This window comes from Pan paniscus, chromosome 20 (genome assembly GCF_029289425.2).
Source record: "Pan paniscus chromosome 20, NHGRI_mPanPan1-v2.0_pri, whole genome shotgun sequence".
Taxonomy (NCBI): Eukaryota; Metazoa; Chordata; class Mammalia; order Primates; family Hominidae; genus Pan; species Pan paniscus.
The window spans coordinates 49,010,633-49,025,057 of NC_073269.2; positions in this window are offsets into that span (position 1 = coordinate 49,010,633).

Sequence of the window (14,425 nt, forward strand, 5' to 3'; positions counted from 1 at the left end):
GGGGAGTTACCCAGGAACCCCGCGGGACATGGCTTGTTGAGATGCGGGAGGGGGAGCCTGGGACAGAGCAGGGGTTCAGAGCTGGAGAGATTCATCCCGACTTACTCCGTGGCCGTGATGGGCTCAGCCATCCATGTGCTGACATGCCCAGGGGTCTGTCCTCAGGGTTTTGACCTGGCCAAGCTGCTGTGTGTAGAGGAGGAAGAGGCAGTGGCCAGAGAGCCTGTCTGGAGGGACGTTGCTCTCACCTGAGCGGGCGGGTGGGGGTGAGTTGTGTTCTGAGATCAGAGAGCAATAACATTCCCCTTCTTCCCACAAGCACACAGGAGAGGTCTGTCTTCCCAAGGGACAGCTGGTGTTAGGTGGCCACATCCCGGATGGTGCCTGTGTGTGACCATCACACGCGCTCTGAGCCCCCAGGGTGCAGCGGGCAGGCAGGTCACAGGGTGCCTGGCTGATTCCTGGGGAGGCTGTGGGCCCTCAGGCAGCCACTGTTCTCTGTCAGTGCTAGGCTTGGCCTGGGATGCCCCAGGGAACAGCACAGATGGAGCAGAGGCAGGCATTTAGGGAGCAGTGACAGAAAGAGTTGATGAGGATGGAGGGAGGTCACGAGGGGAAAGCGCCCGGTGTGGCATCGCGTGCACCAGCGCTGCCCTGGGAGATGCCTTTAGCTGGGCCCAGGGAAGGAGCAGGTGTGTGGGGAGGAGCTACCTGCAGAGGGCGTGGTGTTAGGTTGACGGCCGCCAGGTCAGGGAGGAGGTGACAGTGTCTGTGTGGGGAGCATGGAGGGCGCTGAGGACTTGGGCAGAAGTGACCCCGGTGAGGTTGGACACTGCTGGGCTGTGGGTTCTGCTGAGTGAGGTTGGCATCCCCTGGGAAGGCTCCAGGCTGGGAGGGACTCTGTCACCCTCTGGTGGACAGGGAGGGAAGTGTGAATGGCAGCAATCCCAGGCCAGGCTGCATGTTTTATTCCACGTGGATCTGCACAGTTCACACAAGGTCACACATGTGTTATGTTACAGCCCCATCACCTTGCAGCCCCGTGAGTCCCAGTCTCTGTGGCTCTATGTTCACTGTTCTCCCTCTTTCACAATCGGATGTCCCAAACGCAGATTTTTGTCACCTTCTGTGAGTTTGTGTTTGTGTGCAGTAGGCAGCACTGTGTATACCCTAGGGGCAGTGATGTCTGGGGCTGAGCACTGCAGTTGGGCTTGGGAGCAGCAGGGTGGGAAGATCAATGTCAGGGGGGCAGGGACAAGTCATTTTTATTTTCTCACTCCCAGGGACCAGAACCCAGGATTCTGACTCCAGGGCACAGTACCACACGTTGCTGGTGTCCCTGGATGTCATGATGCTCATACTGTCATGTTGCCTTGGCATTCATTTTTTAAGGTGTAAGTTGATTTGCCTCAAATCAGAGATAGGGCTTGTTCACCATGGCAGTTTTCAATACTGTATCTGGTTCAAGTGGCTCTCGTTGGTGGCCAGAGATCAAATCTTAGAGGCATCTCTCCTGCTTGGTGTGCTGGGCTCCCGTCTCTCCAGCTGCTTTCCTTAAACTGATAATTCTGACATTCGCCCTCACATTTAAAGTGACCACCTCTCAGTCACAGCGTGAGCTCCTGGTCCCAGTGTTTGCTGCTTGCTTTGAACACATCCATTAAAGCTCCCTGCTGGAAACCTGTCAGATAACACCCTGGACTTAATAAAACCATTTGCTTACCGGTCTCTTCTCTCCTCCCTCTCTGGGCTCACTGACCTCTGTGTCTGTGGTTTCCAGGTGTGCCAAGTGCTTCCCAGTGTCTGTAAGTAGTAAAAATACTTACACTTTCACGTTGTGGTTGTATTGCTGTGGCCTCACGTGCCATCCAGGGCCTGACATTGAGGCTGCCCTATGGGACCTGTGCTGGCTGAGCCCCTGCTGGAGCTCTTGTTTTGGGGCCTCTGGTTCTGCTGGGGGCAGGAGCTTCCAGCTAACTTGATTTAAAAACTGATGCATTTCATTGAAAACACTGGGTCAGATGATGTATTCATGGGCTTCAGCTCCTATAACAAACACCTTAGCCTGGGTGAATTAAATAATAGAAATCTATTTTTCACAGTTCTGTGAATAATATGCTATTTTAACCACTTTAAAATGCACAATCAAATGAAATTAACCACATACACCGTGTTAAATTACCGTCACCAGTATTTTTCCTAGAAAATTTTTATCATTTTAAACTGAAACTTTGTATCTTTTAAACAATAACTCCCTGTATGTTCCACCCTAGGCCTTGATCATCTCTACTCTGTCTCTATGAATTTGCCTATTCTTGATGTTTCATATAAATGGAATTATACAATTATGTTATTTTGTTTCTGACATGTTTCACTTAGCATAATGTTTCCCAAGTCCATGCATGTTCCAGCGGGTGTCAGAGCTTCATTCCTCTTTATGGCAGATTATGATTCTGTTGTATGTGTCACCATATTTGTTTATTCATGTGTTGATGAACACTTGGATTGTTTTCATATTTTATCTTTTGTGAATAATGCTGCAATGAACATTCCCATGCAAGTACCTTTTTGAGTCCGTGGATTTAATTCTTTGGGTATATACCTAGGAATGGATGTTATTTCAAATGAGAATTCTATAATTAGCTTTTTGAGGAACAGCAATACTCTTTCTCCTAGCTGCTGTACTTTTTTATATTCTCACCAGCCATATATGAGGATTCCAAATTCTACATAATGCTGCTACTTTTTATTTAACATTTTAAAAGAATGGTAGCCAGTTTTGTAGGTGTGATGCGGTGTCTCATTGCAGCTTTGATTTGGATTTTCCTAATGACTAATGAGGTTTAGTATCTTTTCATGTCCTTCTTGACTATTTGTATATCTTCTTTGAAGAAATGTATATTTGAGTCTTTTGCCCATTTATAAATTTAATGGTTTCTCCTTTTGTTACTGAGTTGTAGCTAGTTCTTTATATTATCTGGACATGAAAACTGCCTATATGTGGTTGTCAAATATTTTCTCTCATTCTGTGTCTATTAATTATTGTCTTGATAATTTTCTTTGATGTACAAAAGGCTCACATCTTGATAAAGCCCAATTTATCTTGTTTTTCTTGTTTCTCATGGTTTTGTATCATATCTAAGAATCCATTGCACATTTGAGGTCATCAATATTTACCTCTATGTCTATTTTAAGATGTTTTATAGGTCTGATATTTAACTCACTGATGAATTTTTTAGAGAATTTTTTGATATGGTGGGAGGTAGAGTTATCTAAATTCACTGTTTTGCATGTGGTTATCTAGTTGTTTCTGCACTACCATTAGAAAGGAGAATTGTTCCTCCATTAAATTGTCTTGATGCCCTCTTCAAAGAGTAATTGACCATAAATGTGAGGGTTTATTTCTAGACTGTCAATTCTATCCCATTTTTCATTATGTCCAGTCTTTTGCCAGCAGCTTGTTTTAATAATTGTTCTCCTTTGTGAGATTGCAAATAAGAAAGTTCAAGTCCTACAATTTCTTTTGGCAGGATTGTTTTCCCTATTCAGGGGTACTTTTTTGAAAGATGGGGAGGACAAAGTTTCACAATTGGGAAAGCCGTTTCTGTCTTCTTCAGGAGGAAATTTGGGAGAAGCTTTTAAGAAACTTTATCTAAGTAGGTAAACTGTCACCACTTTATTTGCTGAAGTGCTATGTTAAAGTGTGCATTGCCTCTTGTGGAAGAATTGTGAGACCCTGGAAGCACTTGCCCACGTGGTGAGAGACAGTGAATTCCATGATGAGGGGCAGAGACGACGTTGTTTTGTGATACAATGTTGTTGGGGGAGTTGTATACATCTCAACTTCTTTATGTCTCTGTAAAGTGGGCATAGGGAGCAGCCCCGCAGGGTCGGTGGGTTTTTCTCCCCGTGTGCAGAGACGTGAGATTGTAGAAATAAAGACGCAAGACAAAGAGATAAAAGACAGCTGGGCCCGGGGGACCACTACCACCAAGACATGGAGACAGATAGTGGCCCTTAATGCCAGGCTGTGCTGATATTTATTGGATACAAGGCAAAGGGGCAGGATAATTAGTGTGAGCCATCTCCAGTGATAGGTAAGGTCACGTGTGTCACGTGTCCACTGCACAGGGGGCCCTTCCCTGCCTGGCAGCTGAGGCAGAGAGAGAGAGGAGAAAGAGAGAGAGAGCTTACAGCATTATTTCTGCTTATTAGAGACTTTTAGGACTTTCACTAATTTGCTACTGCTAACTAAACGGCAGAGCCAGGTGTACAGGATGGAACATGAAGGCAGACTAGGAGCGTGGCCACTGAAGCACAGCCTCACAGTGAGACGGTCAGGCCTCTGGATAACTGCAGGTGGACCTGACTAATGTCAGGCCCTCCACAAGAGGTGGAGGAGTAGTCTTCTCTAAACTCCCCTGGGGAAAGGGAGACTCCCTTTCCCGGTCTGCTAAGTAGCGGGTGTTTTTCCTTGACACTGAGGCTACCACTAGACCATGGTCCGCTTGGCAATGGGCATCTTCCCAGATGCTGGCGTTATCACTAGACCAAGGAGCCCTCTAGTGGTCTGCTGTGGGCATAACAGAAGGCTCGCACTCTTGTCTTCTGGTCACTTCTCACTCTTCCCTGCTTCCCTCTTCCAAGCACTTCTGAGCCACAAATGAGAAGGAAGCGATCTGATTAAACAGGTGATGAGCAGACTCTCTTTCTGAGGGGATTTGCATTTTTAAAAGGAGATTAATGACCATATCTGACAATGTCACCCTGGAATCTTATGCAGAGTGACAGGGGAGTGGGGATGAGCTCCGTTCAGGTTCAGGAAGCGAGAGTTTGGATCTGAAGTACTTTTCAGATGCTGAAGTCATAGGAGCTTGCAGTTGCTTCCTGGGTGGAGCCATAAACAAACATCTCTTTTGCTGAGTGAGGTCTGAGAAGATAGAGGGAACGGTGACCCAGGAGCTCTGGAATTATCTGGCTGTGTTACACTTGCAGGACTACACATATTTAAGTGAAAAAAACATGGTTTTCATCCACCTGGCTTACCTCTTAGCCTGCTTTCCTCTTATTGTTCCCTCGAAGGCATCATTTTTTGAAAGAGAAAATTAAACTCTGTCCATCTCATCCCCTTTGGACAAAAGTTGAGTCCTTTCTGAGCTCTTTCATCATCTGGAGTTTAAAAGCTTCCCCTCCTCTGTTAACTCTCTTTGAATCCCTCATGTCACACCAAACTTCAAAAGAGACAAATACTTTTGCATGACTCCCTGCAGGCTCCATTTTGCCCTGTAGTGACAGCCCCATGTCTTGGCTTTCCTGATTGGAAAAACTTCTCAAGCTTTCTGCATTCATGATCTCCCCTTCTTCAGTGCAACCTTCTCCAGTTTGTCTCTGATCTCCAATGGTCCCTGCATTAATCCTGTCCAAGCCACAGGTGACCCTCATATCATCTCAGCTTCTACTTCCCAGTCTCTCTCTCTCTCTTTTTTTTTTGAGACAGGGGTCTCACTCTGTTGCCCAGGTTGGTCTCAAACTGTTGAGCTCTAAAGATCCTCTAGCCTCATCTTCCTGAGTAGCTGGTAGGGGTGTGAGCCCTTCTGCTTGGTCTCCAGTCCTTTGCTTTTCTTTTTTGACCTATACAATATTTGGTGGTTGATGTCCATGTTCATGTAATTGTCTTCTCTGGCTTCTTGGGGCCACCATGCATTCCCTTCTCCCTCTTTTCTTTTATTATCTTTTCATCTAGTAAGAGCCATCTTCCCCTAAATATGTATATTTTCCTCAAAGCAAGGATAGGCTTACCTTCACAAACTGAGTCTCCAATGACAACATAAACTGAAATGCAATAGAAATCATGGACAGATGTGAGCTCATCTTCTACTTCCTGTGTCCTCTGCTGGTTCTTCTCACCAACGTCACGTATTGTTAAGTAAGCCAGTGATGTTAAGTTAGAAAGTGGACTGATTCCATTAATTCATTTGGCATGTTCCGAAGTCCTCACCTGAGATCTATCTACTCTCCAAATTACACTTGTTAGTAATACAGGAAGATCTTTTTCACATGAGCTAATTAGGGCGAATACATGTAAGTGTTGGTAAGCAGTACTAGAAACACTGGAATTTGTGAGATTTCATTGAAGAACCAACTTCCACCCAGCCCTTCACATTGTTCTCTTTTGGTAGTTTCTTGTCATTTCCTCCTTTTATTATCAATAGAGCTGCTGTGAACATGCGTGTACAAGTTTCTGGGTGGACATATGTTTTCATTTTTATGGGGGGTAGACATCAAAGAGTAGAATTGCTGGGTTGTATGATGAATCTGTGTTCCAACTTTTCAGAAACTGGACTTCTACTCCTTCCTGATTTCACCTTCCACACCATTTCTGTAGTGAGGCCCACTCCTTGGCCTTACAAGACCTGAATTAAGTTACGTGCCCAGAGCCATTCTGTCATCGACTCTGTTCTTTCCCTTGCTAGCCTGTGTAATAATTGGCAATCAGACCTTTACGTGAGCAATGGTTTCATATGTCTCCCCAACTATATTACAAGTTCCACGGGGGCAGAGCTATGTCTATCTCCTTGACCTCTGTATCTGCGATGCCTGGCAGAGGGCTGTGAACACAGGTCACCCTCCATAAACACTGGGAGACAAAGAAGGGAGTCAGTAGAGTTAGTTTTTTGCTTTTTTACCCCCAGAACTCTTAGAATATGATTTGAGCTATTCCTTCAAGGAAGTCCTGGGGCAGATGATCATTGATAGATGACATGAGGGAGTGCACAGCACATGAGTTTGCAGGAAAATGCAAACCCCACATTGAAATTTGATCCCCAATGTTGGAGATGGGGATCTACAGGGGGGTGTTTGGGTCATGGGGGCGGCTCCCTCATGAATGGCTTGGTGCTGCCCTCATGGTAATGAGTGAGTTCTCTATTCAATCCTGCAAGAGCTGATTGTTAGAAAGAGCCTGGCACCTTCCTCTCCTCTTTCTCTTGCTTCTTCTCTCACCATGTCATCTGTGCACACAGCAGCTCCCCTTCCCATTCCACCATGAGTGGAAGCTCCCTGAGGCCTCACCAGAAGCGGATGCTGGTGCAATGCTTCTTGTATAGCCTGCATAACTGTGAGCCAAATAAACCTCTTTTCTTTATAAATTATCCAGCTTCACTCAGGTATTCCTTTTTAGCAACGCAAAACTGACTAAGACAGGGTATCAGGAGACCTAGCTTTGCCTGAATCTGAGAACTCCATCAGGAATCTTGGAAAAATTTAGCCCACAGGTCCAAGGCTGATTTTTTGTCACAGTGAAGTTCAGATAGTAAGAATTCTCACTGGTGGCTGTTGAGGATGGTGGTGGTGGGGATGGGTCATATGGAGAATTAGCAGTGGGAGACTAGAAATTAAAGTGGAGAAAGGGAAGAATTAAAAGTCAAAAACAGTGTGAGGGAGGAAAGGAATGGATATAACACCTCACATCTTTATCCTTGAGAGGCCTTAAAGAATCTACTTAATAATAATCAGATGCTATTCTATAAGAACTTTGAGACTAGACATGTGATGACTTTTAGGAAACTGCACTGGAGCTGAAAATGCATGCAAATCTAGCTGACTCAGCTCCAGCCTTAACTGGCTCATAAATTGTTTCATAAACATGACTGTATGTTAGCAAGGAATTGAGAGAGAATAACAGCACATCACATAGGCATGAAAAGTATTTGCAAAGCAGCAGTTCTCAAAAATGACATTTTGCAGTGTTTTCCAGAAGCAGATTCAGAAAACTGAAGACCAAAGTAATGAGGGAGCCGTCTCATGCCTAGATGAGCAGAAGCATACCAAAGGCTTAGTATTTCCCCAAGTAATAGGCACCTGAAACTTATTTAAGGAAAATACTCTTCTTGATGAAACGGGTACTGCAGTTGAAGCAGGAATGTGTTTGGTGTGCTGCCTTAAATAGCATGGGTAGATGTTCAAACATGTTAGGACTCGCTGGCCCTAGGAAAGACCCGCAAGTATCTGGTCTACACCAGGAAAGTGACAATGAAACATGAAACACCTTTTCTCCTCTAATTACCAAGAAAAATATTTCTTTCCCAATGGTGGAAGAAAATAATGTTGGGAGTAATGAAGTTTTCTGGAGTGTGAAGTGGATATGTCCTATAAGTTTAATCCACAGCTTCACCACTTCATAAGTGGATAATCGAATTGTGCCTCAGTTTCCTCAGACTTGGGGATATTAAGAGTATCCTCAGTCATCACAAGGTGAGTACCAACATAAGAAGAGCGTGTAGCAAAAGCCCAGGGGTGCATGTTCTTAAAGTGCCTAGTTTGGGATTAGAATGACAAGTGGTAGATGACCTACTTGTGCAGAAATTTAGAGTTATTTTGTGATTTTCAAATGATCATGGGTGCTTTCCATATGCTGTCCAGACTGGGGGTGCTGCAGCTAGAAAGGGAAGAAGGTTTCCATATTTCCCGAGACTGGAGTCACATCCTCTCACCAATGCACTCACCTGCTGACTAACCAGTGTACTTCTGGGAATTGCAAATGCATGAAATGGCACCCATTCTAGACTAGTCACGGCAGTGTTGGTGATGGCCACAGACCGGGAACGACCCTGACGTTTATCCGTAGGGAACTGGGTCATGAACCATGATCCACATCATGGATACTGTGCAGCTGTGGCAAAGAATGAGGTATCTTTCTGTCTGTGTACTGGGAAAGGTTTCCAAGATACACCACATAGTGAGAAAAGAAGCAGAACAATGCACGGTGTGCTACCTCTTACATTACATAGGAGGAAATGTAAAATTAATTTACAAATGGCCAATAAGCACATGAAAAGATGCTCAACATCACTAATCATTTGGAAAATAAAAATCACGGCTACAGTGAGATAACCATCTTACATCCATTATGATGAGTGTTCTTAAAAAAAAAGAAAAACAGAAAAGAACAAGTGTTGGCAGGTAGGAATTGGAATGCTTGTGTAGTGTTTGTGTGTATGAAATATGGCGCACCCACTGTCATCGTTTCTCAAAAAATTAATCATAGACTTACCACAAGATGGAGCAATTCGGCTTCTGGTGTATTCCAAAAAGAACGGAAAGCAGGGGCCCCAGCAGATATTTGCATGTCTTTGTTCATAGCAGCATTATTCACAATACCTAGAAGTTGGAAACAAGCCCAGTGTCCATCCATCCATGAATGAATAAACACAATGTGGTCTATACGTACAAATGAATGGGATTAAGCCGTAACAAGAACGGTGGTTCTGATGCGTGCTTCAACATGAATAAGCCTTGAGTTCTTTCTGCTAAGTGAAATAATCAGACTCAAAAAGACAAACATTGCATGATTCCACTTAAGAGAGGTGCCTGACGTCATGAAATGCATAGACAGTAAATGAAAAGGTGGTTGTCAGTGGCTGGAGGGAGGGGGAAAGAGGAGTTGGTGTTTAATTGGTAAAGAATTCCAGTTGGGGAATATGAAAAAGTTCTGGGTGGGGATGGACAGTGGTGGTGGTTGAACAACAACCTAAATGTACTTCCTCCACTGGATGTACAGTTAAAAGTGGTTAAAATGGGCCGGGCGAGGTGGCTCACGTCTAATCCCAGCACTTTGGGAGATTGAGACAGGCGGATCACTTTAGGTTAGGAGTTTGAGACCAGCCTGGGCAATATGGTGAAACCCCGTCTCTACTAAAAATACAAAAATTACCCAGGCATGGTGACAGGCGCCTGTAATCCCAGCTACTTGGGAGGGTGAGGCAGGAGAATCGCTTGAACCCAGGAGGCGGAGGTTGCAGTGAGCCAAGACGGCGCCACTGCACTCCATCCTGGACAACAGAGGGAATCTCCATCTCAACCAAAAAAAAAAAAAAAAGAAATTAACGAACGAAGAGCATCTATGTTCCAAATGCAGTGTATTATTTTATGCAGGCTTTCACAAGCTCCAAAAGATTCACCGTGCAGAACTGGAGATTCTAGAGAAAGACCACGCCTCCTCCTGCGGGTAACTCTTCATTCAGGAAGCAGCTCTTGGCTTATCCCTGGGCTTAGTGGAATTGGAATACCTGACCATAGGACACCAAGGGCTTTGGGACCTGAATGACACATCATGTGGTGGTGACCTCTGAGTTACCTGGGGCGTGCACAGCAGCCTCCAGCATACCAGGGAGAGCTGTGTATGGGGTCAGGCTCAAGCAGGTCTCAGGGCACCAGTGACCCAATGGGTGACTCAGACTCCCATGGCACCTGCTCCTTCTGTTTCTCCCTCCGCCATATATATGAGCTCATGGGAAACGCTGTGACCTCTTACAGAGGATGAAAGTTCATGGACTTCTAGCTTCTAGAACTGTGATACAATAAACTCCTGTTGCTTATCTACTCCTCTGCAGTATTTTGTCATGGCAGCCCTAGCAAACTACTATAGTGACTTGTGGGGATTAGGATGACACCAAGCATCAAATGCCACTCCCTGTTCCAACAGTGAGACCATTCCATAGCCCCTGAGTGACAAGACAGGCCTTCAAACTCAAGACTACCTGGCTAGGTAAGAAGTACTTTAGTCACACCACTTCTGAACTTTCTTGCCTACCTGCAGGGCAGGAATTTTTACCATTTTTAAATGAGGACACTGAAGCTCAGAGAAGTGATGCTATTTCCTGATGGATAAGAGGTGATATATTTCAGTCCTCAGACCAACTCTGAAGTAGCAAGGTTCTAGTCTTAAGAGTCAAACTTGGCTGGGCATGGTGGCTCAAGCCTGTAATCCCAGCATTTTGGGAGGCCGAGGCCGGTGGATCACCTGAGGTCAGGAGTTCGAGACCAGCCTGGCCAACATGGTGAAACCTCGTCTCTATTAAAAATACAAAAATTAGCTGGGCGTGGTGGCATGTGCTTGTAATCCCCGCTACTCAGGAGGCTGAGGCAGGAGAATCACTTGAACCCGGGAGGCAGAAGTTGCAGTGAGCCGAGATTGTGCCATTGCACTCTAGCTTGGTGAACAAGAGTGAGACATCAGCTCAAAAAAAAAAAAAAAAGTCAACCTTGAGCCAGGCACGGTGGCTCATGCCTGTAATCTCAGCACTTTGGGAAGCCGATGAAGTCAGGATTTCGAGAGCAGCTTGGGCAACATGCTAATACCCTGTCTCTACCAAAAATTAAAAAATTAGCTGGATATGGTGGCTCATGCCTGTAATCCCAGCTGTTTGGGAGGCTGAGGCACAAGGATGGCATGAACCCAGGAGGTGGAGCTGCAGTGAGCCAAGATTGTGCCATTGCACTCCAGTCTGGAGCGCAAAAAAAAAAAGTCCATCTCAAAAAAAACACAAAAAGAATAAATATGGGGCCTCATGACTGTATATTACTGGGCTTCCGACCTAGACTGAAAGATCAGGGAAGACTTTCCTGAAGAGAAAGTGAGCTATGATGGGCCCACTGTACTCCAGCCTGGGCAACGTAATGAGGCTCTGTCTCAAGAAAAACATGCAGAATAAAACCACAATAAGATACCACTACAGAACTATTAGAATGGCTAAGATTAAAAAGAGTGACCATGCCAAGTGTTGGCAAGGATGTGGAGGCACTGGAATGCTCACGCTACTGGTGGGAATGTAAGATGGTACAACCACTATGAAAGTAGTCTGGCAGCTTCTAAAAATTTCAGCATACACCCACTATACCACTCGGCAATTCCATTCCATTCCCACATTATTTTTATTTAAAGGAAAATCAAGTGGTATGATCTTTAAGGCATTTTTGCCTGACAAATAGATGAAATGTGGGTAGCAGCCCAACACTCCCTGGTCAGTCTTCACAGGGCATATGTGGCCTCGTGGCCCCCAGGAAATATGGCTCTTTCCACAAGTGCTAAGTCCACTCTCTCCATCAATCCTAAGATGTTAGTTCCACAGCACTGCCAGCATTGGGCTTTGTCTATTTCTTTCTTTCTTTGTCTTTTTTGAGAGGGGGTCTTGCTCTGTCATCCAGGCTGAAGTGCAGTGATGCAATGTTGGTTGTAATGGCTCCCATTTCATTTCCAGTTGATCTTATTTGGCTCTTCCCTCTTTTTTTCTTGGTTAATCTTGCCAATGGTCTATCACTTTTATTTATTTTTCCCAAAAATCAGCTTTACATTTTATTTATATTTTGTATTATTTTGTTTCAATTTCATTTAGTTCTACTCTGATGTTGGTTATTTTCTTTCTTCTGCTAGATTTGGGTTTGGTGTGTTCTTGTTTCTTGAGTTTCTAGAAATGTAACCTTAGATTGTCTATTTGTGCTCTTTCAGGCTTTTTGATGTAGGCATTTAAGGCTATAAACGTTTAGCACGCTCTTTGCTGTATTCCAGATATTTTGATAGGGTGCGTCACTATTGATCAGCTCGAAGAATTTTTAAATTTCCATCTTGATTTCATATTTGACCCAATGATCATTCAGGAGCAAGTTATTTAATTTCCATGTGTTTGCATGGTTTTGAAAGTTCCTTTTGGAGTTGATTTCCAGTTTTATTCTACCATTGTCTGAGAGAGTACTTCATATAATTTCAATTTTCTTAAATGTATTGAGACTTGTTTTGTGGCCTATCATATGGCCTATCTTGAAGAAAGTTCCATGTACTGATGAATAGAATGTATATTTTGTGGTTGTTGGGTAGAATATTCTGTAAATATCTCTCAAGTCTGTTTGCTCTAGCGCATAGTTTAAATCTATTTTTTCTTCCTTGACTTTTTGTCTTGATGACCAGTCTAGTGCTGTCAGTGGAGTAATGAAGTCCCTCACAATTATTGTGTTACCATCTATCTCATTTCTTAGGTCTAGTAGTAATAGCTATATAAATTTGGGAGCTCCAGTGTTAGGTGCATATATATTTAGGATTGTGATATTTTCCTGTTGGACAAGTTCTTTTATTATTATATAATGTTCCTCTTTGTCTTTTTTAACTGCTGTTGCTTTAAAGTTAGTTTTTTTGTTATAAGAATAGTTACTCCTGCTCACTTTTGTGGCCATTTTCATGGGGTGTCTTTTTCTACCCTTTTACCTTAAGTTTATGTGACACTTTATGGTTAGAGGAGTCTCTTGAGGGCAGCAGATACTTGCTTGGTGAATTATTATCAATTCTGCAATTCTGTATCTTTTAAGTGGAGCATTTAGACCACTTACATTCAATGTTAGTATTGAGATGTGAGGTACTGTTCCATTCATCCTGCTATTTGTTGCCTGAATACCTTGGTTTTATTCGTTTATTTATTGTATTTTTGTTTTATAGGTCCTGTGAGATTCATGCTCAAAGAGGTTCTGTTTTGATGTGTTTCCAGGATTTGTTTCAAGATTTGGAGCTCCTTTTAGCAGTTATTGTAGTGCTGGCTTGGTAGTAGCAAATTCTCTGAGCATTTGTTTGTCTGAAAAAGACTGTTATCTTTCCTTTATTTATGAACTTTAGTTTTGCTGGATACAAAATTCTTGGCTGATAATTTTTTTTTTCTTTTTCTCAGATGGAGTCTTTCTCTGCTGCCTAGGCTGGAGTGCAGTGGCGTGATCTCGGCTCACTGCAACCTCCACCTCCTGGATTCACGCCATTCTCCTGCCTCAGCCTCCCGAGTAGCTGGGATTACAGGCGCCTGCCACCAGGCCCGGCTAATGTTTTTTGTATTTTTAGTAGAGACGGGGTTTCACCATGTTAGCCAGGATGGTCTCGATCTCCTGACCTTGTGATCTGCCCGCCTCACCCTCCCAACGTGCTGGTACTATGGGCGTGAGCCACCGCGGCCGGCCTGATAAATTTTTTTAAGGAGGCTGCAGATGGGTATGCATGCTCATTGGAGGTGTTCTTCCCTTATTGAAGATTATTAAAATCACATGTGTTGAAAAGCATTTGGGATTGTTCACTTAATTGATGAGTACTCATTTATTTTTACATTAATTTGATACCATGTATAAACAATATATAAACATAGGTGTGGACATATACATATGTGATAAGCGATACAGCATAGAACATATACATGTGCACATAAATATAGAGTGAGACAGAAATACTTCAGATTTTTTATTTTAAAACTTTATGCATGAACCTATAAAACTCCCTGTTAAAAAAAAAAAAGCTGGATTTAAATTGTGCTATTGTAAATATAAAAAGTTAACATTTATCTGAGGAAGCCCTTGCTGAGTTTTAGAGAGAGTAGGTAGTAAATTTACATCTCAAAGCACACACACACACACACACACACACACACACACACACACAGAGGAATTTGGGTGTGTTCAAGGAAGATTAAAAGTAGATGCCAAGGCAACACAAAAATGATATAAATTTATAACAGGATTTTATAAGGAGACCAATTTTATTTCCATACATAGCTTTTATTTTGGTCTCTGTTTTCCATCTGTACTCCAGGAAACACACTACACAGGCTCCCTTCTTAAGTGC